Raw genomic sequence first — 10,096 nt, forward strand, 5'->3', positions numbered from 1 at the left:
AAAGATCATAATATCCCATGCTTTGAGAATGCACTGAAAAAAATGTGAACTGTCAAAACTCTACTCTTAGAGAAAGGTTTATTTTCATAGTCTGTCACCATAATCAGATCAGTGTCTTCGTCTCACTGCGCGCTATCCCTACGTTTTGCCTTGACAGTAACAGTAGTCATAATAACAACACAAGTCAGAAAGACATCAAAGACAACTCAGCAGTACAGCACAGAGTCATCCCCTGTGTATGGCTGTGCCCATCTGCTGTAACTTCAAACAAACTTCCCTGGGAATTCCCCATGGAGGAGCACCTGCACTACCGAGGCACACAGATGCATTTAAAAACCTGGGCTTCATCCTGAAGTCCAAAATTTCGGCTTTTGTGGTTTTAGACCATTGACGTTACCTTAATGCCCTTTCTGGTCTTGAAAATGTGTGGGAACCTTCTGAGAGTGTGGTGCAATTGATTTAATCTCCTTCAGGTGGGCTGTGCCCAGTCTATTCACCTTCTCTTTGGAATATATTGGCTCTCAACGGTTGCTAATATGCCAGTTGCTGCGAGGCCTAAAGTACCACAATGCAAGAAAACCAGCATAAATAAAGCCAACATGCTGCTTAGTGTTCCCATTAATGGCACTTCAGCAAGGATTGCAAGGGAAGGCAATGCAAGAGAACAGGGCGCTGATTCCAGCTAAGACACAAGTGTGTATTGAACCAGGCCCCAAAGTGATGGCTGAGGGCAGATTTCAGGGTGTTTCCATAACCTCATAGCTCTCAGAGAGAATGACATAAAATCCCCCTGAGGAGAAAAAAAATAAAAAATGTTGCTTGCCCTAAAATGCTTGAGCTCTAACAAGAATACCAGAAATAAACACAGCAAGATTAGTCCCTTGAAAGTGGTGAGCTGCAGCTCCTCTTCCCTGACAGAAGCTTCACCAAGGAAATTGGCTTCCCAGGACCAAAACAAAACCATTTTGCTGAAAAGGGCCACCCCAGAACATTTTTCAAATGTCTTCCCAGATAAACTTTAACAGGTAGGCTGCAAATATTGCAGCCAAAAAGTGGGCAAAGCTCCATCAGACTGCCAGCAGTGGCAGATCTGCCAGTTACAGCCTTTGGTCAAAGACTCGAGCGTTCACCAGTTGCATCAGTGCAAAACAGGTGAGATCAGAATCAGATCCCGTCTAACAAATAGCAAATATCCTTGAAAGGGGGGAAGAGAAGAGGCCACTTCTTTGTTCAGTATTTGGTTTTACTTATGGAAGACTCTTAAAAGTGCAGTTTCTGTGTACTTCCCTCATACATCAATTTCCCTCTGCCTTCCAGGACAGCCAGGGCACCCAGCATCTGCTTATACACCCTGGGGCAGCTGCAGCATGTGAGTCAAGAGCAATCTGTATATTTATTTTCTTGTTCCCATGAGGACTTTCTGAGAGAAAAAAAACATCCACTTGATTTTCTTACAAACCCCCCACCATTATAGTAGCTGCTGGCATCCAGCCATCATCACAGCGTGCCTGCAAGACGTGAAATCCCTAGACACAAGTCTGAGGCCAAGCTGGGAGTCCAGCCCAGAGAAAGAGTGAATTCCCCCAGCACAGATCACCCTGCCTGCCAGCTGCAGGAGCCCATGTATTTCAGCAAGGTCTGTCCTTATTTTTCAAAGTGCAATAGAAGAATTAGGCCTATTGTTCACACTTTCTTGCTATATTTTAGTGCTGAGATACGCCTTCCCCTAGAAAGCATCTTCTTTTAACAAAGGCTATTCTTTAGCAGAGCTTCCCTCCGAGTCATCATTTTTGCCACCGCTCGTGGGTTTATAAAACTCATACCATCCTTTAAACAACGCTTTTGCCACCAGATCCTGAGAGTCTCAATCAATATTCCTCTCAGTCCCTTACACAACTATCTTTTTTTTTTTTTTTTTAAAGTGTAGACATCCAGAAAAGATATTAGCTTATTGTCAGAATGGCTTGAACTTTCCTCCGGCCTGGAGCTGGCTGATTTCCAGTGGCAGCTGGAGGAAGCTGGGATGGAGATCAGCTATCCCTGCACTGAAATGAAGCTAACAGAGGCAGAGGTGCAACTCTCGTTTAATCCAGCCTCCTTTCATCAGGGGTATTAAGGATTCATCTTCAAGCACTTATGGTCTTTTATTTAATCTTCCCTGATCTCCCAAGTGGTCCTAGAGCAGCTTCTTTGAATTAATAGGGCTCACTGCCAATAAGCTCGGGAACAGCTCTGGAGCACACTGTTTTGGAAAGGCCATGCAAGACACTCCTCAGCCCTTTCCCAAAGCACCTAATTCAATTGTTTCCCTTCGCAATGCAATATCCACAGACTCATCTGCTATGCACTCAGCAATCACACTCAGATAATCAGTTGAAAGCAGAGGACAAACCAGCTTTCAGAGGGTGCAAGTCAGGGAACACTGGTCCCACGGTTGACCACCGCGCTGGATGGGAGTGAGGGCAGCACAGTCCAGTGCCACAGGTTTGCAGAGAGCCAAGAGGCGGGGTGATCACCCAAAAGCTGATGCCTTAAATGACTTAGTTACTGGAGAGATTTGACTGATGCTTTTACTTCCTTATGTTGGGGGGTGGAGCTGGGGTTGTTGGGTTTTTTTAGCTCTATGCTTTAGTTAGGCTGCAAGGCAGCAATGTTTCTTTGTACTCGCGCTGGGAGGTCTGAAGATTTCCTGGAAACAAAGCTCTAGTCCAACTACTAAATGTCTTGTGCTGGTTTCTTGCCTCTATTATTACAAGCTGCCTCTCTTATAGCTTGAGCAGGAGATCCTTTTGGTATTACTAAAGCAATAAAGAGTTGGAAGAGAAAGACAAGAAAGGACTATGTGGATTTTTGCAAGAGGAGAGAGCAGGAAGGCAGTGCTGTCCTGGCAGTGCAATGGGGCATGGGACAGTGTCAGAAGAGCCACAGAGGGACATGTTGGGTATGTCCTCACTGTACAGTCAGCCCAGGCTGTGACCCAGGTTTTATCCCAGTCCTTGTCCTGTCCACCTGGACGCTCCTTACTGTGGTTTTGGAAGTGCCTCGTTAATGTACAAAGATTAGAGCTGGGTCTGAAACTCTCCTTTTGCTCAGGAAAGGGGAACTCATTTTTTTTGCAAGTTAATGCAGTTGAGTTGGGGAGGGTCCCGGATCCTTCCCCCGTGACACCATCGTACCCTCCACCAACGAGACCAACCGAAAAAAATCGTAGATCATAAATAATCACAATATATACCCCCAAAACTCTCGGGTGGCTGCAGAAATAGTGAGGACATGATAATTTAAGGAGGGTGCTAGTACATCTACACTCAGACCCAGGCTACCTTCAACAGTTGATCAGAGCATATCACAGATAACTGGAAGGGGGCCCTACCCACAAGCAGTAAAATCTATTTATTCTTGGTTTATGTTTCTGCAAAACCTAGCACAAGAGAGTTGTGTTTCATGGTGAGGACTGTTCTGTACTACTGCAAAAGAAATATTTTAAAATAGATTTAAAACTCACTACCTACAAGTCAAAGGCACACCAAAGATGTGCAGAGCTGAGATTCCCAAGCAATGTGGCCTTGTGCTCTTAGAGAGCCTCGTTCTTCCCCTGAATGTAAATGATAAAGACATCATATAACATGGAAAGGAACGAAAAAATGCCTTCACAACACAAAAAAATCTCCCAGTGACTTACTGGCAGGCTCAAGAGATAAGAACAGAAGATAAGTGAAGGCAAGCACCACAATAGTGTTTCCAAGTGTCAGATGCTATACCCAGACGAAAAGAAAATATATTACTCTTTTTAGGAAAAAGAGTCACAGGCTCTCTATTCTCTCCAAGCATGAAAACAATGAACAATGTCTCAAGACAGAGTTCATACTGCTTAAGAGACAGATAGGAGAGATGTTTTGTCTTTTTTTTTTGTTGAACTTTTCTCAGCAAAATCACTATTTTGCCAATAATTCACTTTTTTTTCTAGCAATTTTGTTCTGTGTTCTGACCTAATATTGAAAAGGGATTTGTAGAAAATGTGAGAACACAGAGAGTCCTTTCAAAAGTAATCATGCATCATATGGGCATTGCATTTCTGCAAAGATTCCAGTAATAATAAAAATGAACATACTCAACACTTTCTTCAGTGCCTTCCAAATATGTTGCTATACATATTAATGCTACATGAATATCCCATTTAAGACAAAGTATAACTGTTTTAGTAAGTAAAGTTGCTAGGTAGTTGTGAAGGGTGTCTGAATTCACTGCTAACCTGAACCACCCAGAAGCAGGGCTGTTCACAAGCCAGTCCAACAGGAAAAGGACAGAAATAGCCATCCAGCTCTCCATCTCTAGACAAAAGCAATAAATAAGTCATGTGGTAGAAATCCACAGGCTAGGGTGGAGTGGTCTGTGAACATGCAAAAAAGTACAATTTAACTAAACTAAATCTTCTCCAGAAACATTTTATACTCCATGTCACATTGATTTTCTTAAGCAGAAATGGAAATAAACAGTTCACTAACCCCAGATTTTGTATAGCTTTAGTGAGGCTTCTCAGCCAAATTCCAAGGAAGAGGACCCTGAATCAAATGCCAGAAAAAGCAGTGGAAAAATTCCTGTTACATTGAAAGGTCTTTAGATGTGGGCCATCTACCGTGCTCTCTTGGCAGAGCTATTCATATTTACACCAGTAAAAATACCCACGATTTGGGAAATATCCTTTTTGTGCCTGTCATACAGTTACCTTATCCCAGATACACTCTAGAAATAGCCCCTACTGACCATGAAGTGCGTCACTGAAATTGTAGTAATTTAGGCGAGTTATGCCACTAATAGGGCGTCTAGAGTCCAGAGTAACTTCCTTTATCAGCTCCTTATCTACTCAACAAAGCAATTCACTCTCCAGTAAGTACATTATCACCTGCATTTCCACGTACACTCCTGGGCATTTGAATAGAAACCAATGTCATTCTGTAATTCATTCATCTACGGTACAGCTCATAAATTGGTTGTCTCTTTTACAAGTATTCAAAATACAAGCATCTAACATTTAGTAACAAGGCTATTATAGCCAACAAAAAATAAGCCCTACTATGTCCACACAAAAACCCTGAAAGTTGGCTCCTTTGGTTATTCCTATAACTTTTGATGACCTGATTTTACTATCAAGTAGTTGAAATCATCATCCTTACTGGTATTTATCTCCAAAGTGGAGCCACCAGTTCACCCCATGGCCAGCTTGTACACTTGGGACTGTACCTGGGGCTAGGAGCAAAAGCTGGTCTCACACTAGTAAATATAAGCAAGGTCTTGAGCTTTGGGAAAAGATATTTTCAAATCTGATTAGACTGAGATACTTCCAAATGAGAGACAACAGTGAAACAGGGCCAAAATACATTATGGTATCAAAGTAGGAATTCAAGCAGAGGGTTATGAAGAACTTCATTTTCAATCTACAAAAGGGAATTTATTTCACAATCTAGTTGTTAATTATGGCCAAATCAGCAGTTCAAACACTGACGAGATGGCGGAAGGGGAGATGGAGCAACAAACACATTTGGTTTTTACGATATTTTACCTTCATTTTTTGTTAGGTTTCAAAATACTGATGAAAATTTCTATACCTTTAATTTTAAGTATGGGAGTAGCCCAACTGATCCAGTCTCATGTAAAATTAAGCACATATATGCAGGATCACTGTCTTTATTTAGGAACAATGTAATTGTCCATTTTTCAACACAACATTAGATCTTCTCAGAAGATGCCTTCCTTAATGTTCACCACTAGAAAGCATAATATATCTTTTTTTTTTTCCTTTTCCCTAAAGAGATTAAATGCAATTATTGCTGGAATTTGTCCTACTTCTCTACTGAACTGTTACAGGAGACAAATAACACTTTCGGTAGACTTAATTAAAACTCGTGTTAATAAACTAAAGTGTAGTGAACCAAATATAGCAAATATTTTACTATAAGAAAAGATATGTTGTATATTTTACTATATTGGCTATATTATGTATTCACTATATATAATCTTATATTTAAGATAAATAAGAACATAGGTCCTTAAATATAGATGTTAAGGATATATACAATATACATATTTTTTATATATATATATATATATATGTATGTTTAAATGCAAGCAAATTGAACTTCAATACTTTCTAAGTTACATTGCTTTCCCTTATGGTAGGTAAATGTCCTGGTTTCAGCTGGGATAGAGTTAACTGTCTTCCTAGTAGCTGGTACAGTGCTATGTTTTGAGTTCAGTATGCAAAGAATGTTGATAACACTGATGTTTTCAGTTGTTGCTAAGTAGTGTTTAGACTATAGTCAAGGATTTTTCAGCTTCTCATGCCCAGCCAGTGAGAAAGCTGGAGGGGCACAAGAAGTTGGCACAGGACGCAGCCAGGGCACCTGACCCAAACTGGCCAACAGGGTATTCCATACCATGGGACATCCCATCTAGTATAGGAACTGGGAGGTGGGGGTGGGGAATCGCCGCTCGGGGACTGGCTGGGTGTCGGTCAGCAGGTGGTGAGCAATTGCCCTGCACATCATTTGTACATTCCAATCCTTTTATTATTGCTGTTGTCATTTTATTAGTGTTATCATTATTGTTATTAGTTTCTTCTTTTCTGTTCTATTAAACCGTTCTTATCTCAACCCACGAGTTTTACTTCTTTTCCCAATTTTCTTCCCCATCCCACTGGGGGGGGGGGGGTGGAGTGAGTGAGTGGCTGCGTGGTGCTTAGTTGCTGGCTGGGGTTAAACCACGACAGTAAACAAATTACTTACTGATTTATCGTACAGCTAAAACCAATGCGTTAAGTCTCTGAGCTTGTAAATACATATTTCTGAAGTCCCTGTGCTATCACTGGCTGCCCAGTGCAGTCTGTGCTGTGCTCTGCCCAACCACTGATTACTTCTTGCGGCACTTTGAAGGCAATTAAGTCAGATATATTTGAACCCCCTGAAATGTAAGGCCATATAGAAGTACCACAAATTATTAAAAATACAAATTACTACTAAAAGTAGAGCAAATTATTCTTGCTGAGTGATATACCTGCTTTCATCAGGACATGCACAGGATCACTCCCTTCTCATAACTTGGCCCGGTTTTCACCACGTGAACAACAAACATATTGACGGCTGGCAAAACTCTGCCTGGGTTGCAAACATATTTGCTTTTGAAGTCAGTACCTCATGCAGATACCATCTGCTCTGCAGTGAGGAGTAAGCAGCACACAATAAACAGGTCTGGGATAACCAGCCAAGCTCCTTCCCTGTGCCTATAACCTGCAGCTTGAATTACTCCTAGGAGCAATATTGTCCCTGGCTTTAAAACCTGGTTTTTGGAGTTGGTGTGGTGTCAGAAGGAGCAATCACTCCTCAGTCTGGTTTGTCAGCTCACTGCCCTCTTCTTGCCTAGACAGAGAACTGCATGACTTTCCTTTTTTTGAATTTATTTGCATTTGTCCTCCTTGTATATCTCCAGGTTCACTCTTTCTGCCATATCAAGATGTAGCATCCCCCACAGTAAGGGAAAAAAAGGTACGGAACTTCATTTGTGGCATAGATCTATTTTCCTGGTCAAGCACAACCCACAGGAAGCCAGGTCTGGTTTGGACCTCAGTCCAGTTAAACACCATAGGAAAACATGGATTACATGATCTTTTTACCATTTTGCTGATTTGGTGTCACTATCCATCAAGTTTTTAGAGCTCATTCCAACTTCTGCCCATCACACAGACCAGTAAAACAAACTAAAGCGAACACAGTCCCGTGGCATTCTGGTTTGAGGAAATATATTTGAGTCATCTATTACATGAGATGACAGAGGTGTATTGTCAAGAACAACTACATTGTTTTATTGGAGATAAAGGAGAAAATGTGCTGTAATAAATTGTAAAAGTTAGCCTTTTAGCATTTGGATGGCCACTTTAGAAATTTAAGTCCTCACCTTTAAAAAGCAAAACAACTAAGCTATAACTCACATTTATTTCACTCTTCCACTTCTCCATCAAAGATTTTCACTCCACATACAACACTTTTTTTCAAAAAGCTGTCAAGAATGTAAGATATTTTGCCTTGAAGAAAAACAACCATTTCTTGGTGTCCTAAGATATAATAGCATACGTTTCAATCCAGACAGGGTTGCAGCAATTACAGTTATGACGATTATATTTCATGAGATTTCACCAAGGCAGGGAATGATTGTTTTACAAGAGAAAGGCTAAAGCTCCAGAAAGGAGTCTGGAAGCTAAATATTCCAGGAAGGACCCAAAGAGCCATCCCACACTGTAGGCTCAAGCAGCCTCAGGGCTAAGCTTATCTGCTTCAGCCTTTCCAAAAGCATAATTTCATGGTTACAGAGTGCAAACACATAATATCTTATTCAACTAATTTCTGAGCACGTTGCACTTTGGTTCAACGTTGTGGTTATTTTGCCATTTCTACACTTACATTTTTGGTTCCCTAGGCAGAGGAGCACCTGAATCATGGACAGCTGGAACAAGCAAAGTCACATCTCTCTTGGACCATCCCCAGTGCTTTTCATTTCTGCAACAGCCCACTTCTATTGCTGGTTGGGTGAAAGGTGTTTTCTCACAACTCTGAGTACCCCCACTTCTCTACAGAGCTTATACACAAATTTTTACTAATGCAAAGCAAAACAAAGGCAAGACTACAGGTCTTTTCACTTTTCCTTTTTTGGGGAAAGCAGAACAACTTTGCAGCTCCTTCTCCTCAGATGATGCAATGAGTGTTTCTCCTGCTTCACCCAGCTTAACCCCTGCAGAATTTTATTGTGGTGTATATCATGGATTCATTCCTATGAGCCTGCAAATTCCTGTGAAACGCTGAGTGGTACCTATTTCTCCTGACTTCAAATTAATCCAGGGCCATGCATATCTTTATAGGGGAATTAAAGATTTTTAGGACCCCAGCCCTTTGGGTCCAGTTTTGCCTTGGGTAATGGAAATTGCCAAAGAGAATACTGTATATGCAGTGTTTTATGCTCCCTTTACCTGCCAGTACACTATAAAGTACATGCTGAAGTATATGCTGAGAGCCAAAGTTTACAAAAAGTTACACTTGCACAACCCCAATCAGCCCCACAGCATCCAAGCAGAGGCTTTCAGCAGTACTTCAGCTTCCTTTGTGCCTTTTGCCTGCAGACTCAGTTCCTGTCATGCCCTCAGCTGGAGGACAAAGCTAAGTCAATGCAGAGGGTTGCAAACAAGCAGCTGATTACAGTGCACAATTAAGAGGCTGCGTGCTGGTCCCTGCAGATTGGTGCATCGTGTAACTTTCCATGCTCAAAAAGTCAAAGAAAGCGAACGAGCTGGGAAGTTGGATTCCTGTCACCTGGGAAGCTCACTGCAAGCAGATTCTTGTCTTTTGGGGAATGCATATATAGACATTTAGATTTAATTGCAAATGGCAAACCAGTATGCCAATGAGATGACAGCAAGCTACTATACTGCAAGCATGCGAGCTTCAGTCACCAGCCCAACCCAGGAAAAAAAAACCCAACCTTATGAGCCTGGGAAGGTGCTAAACTTTTCTACAAGGGTATAAGGATGTTCTTTAGCTGCAAGTGTGACTTGCATATATTCACTGCCTTTGAGACATCTTCTCATAAACACAGCCTTTATACCGCGAATCTGATGTAGCTTTCAGTTACACTACATTTGCAGCACTTTTCTGCTGAGTTTAATGATATTCTAGTTTGGAGAAGCAAACCTCTGCATGAGTTTTCAGATCTATGCAATTTAGGCATGTCCTTCCATATTTTAGATTACTACCTGAATAGAGGCTTACCAGATTACAGCCCTGTGTGAGCAAACACAACCAAAGAGAATAAAAGTGAAATGGTGAACACACAGTTCTCCCTAACACAAGGCAAAGTGTATTTTCATTCTACCTGCACACCCCTGGTTCCAGCTGTTACCATAGGTATGAAAGCTGAGGCTGACACTACAGACGACACAGGCTAAGTTTTGTCTCTGTAAATAAAACCAGTGGTATTTTTTCATTGACCAACCTTTAGCAGCTTGATCCTGCCTCTGGGAATGATATTTTCCTTCCAGAAACCAGTCTGAAGGATA

The sequence above is a fragment of the Haliaeetus albicilla genome, chromosome 7 (assembly GCF_947461875.1).
Source record: "Haliaeetus albicilla chromosome 7, bHalAlb1.1, whole genome shotgun sequence".
NCBI classification, from domain to species: Eukaryota; Metazoa; Chordata; class Aves; order Accipitriformes; family Accipitridae; genus Haliaeetus; species Haliaeetus albicilla.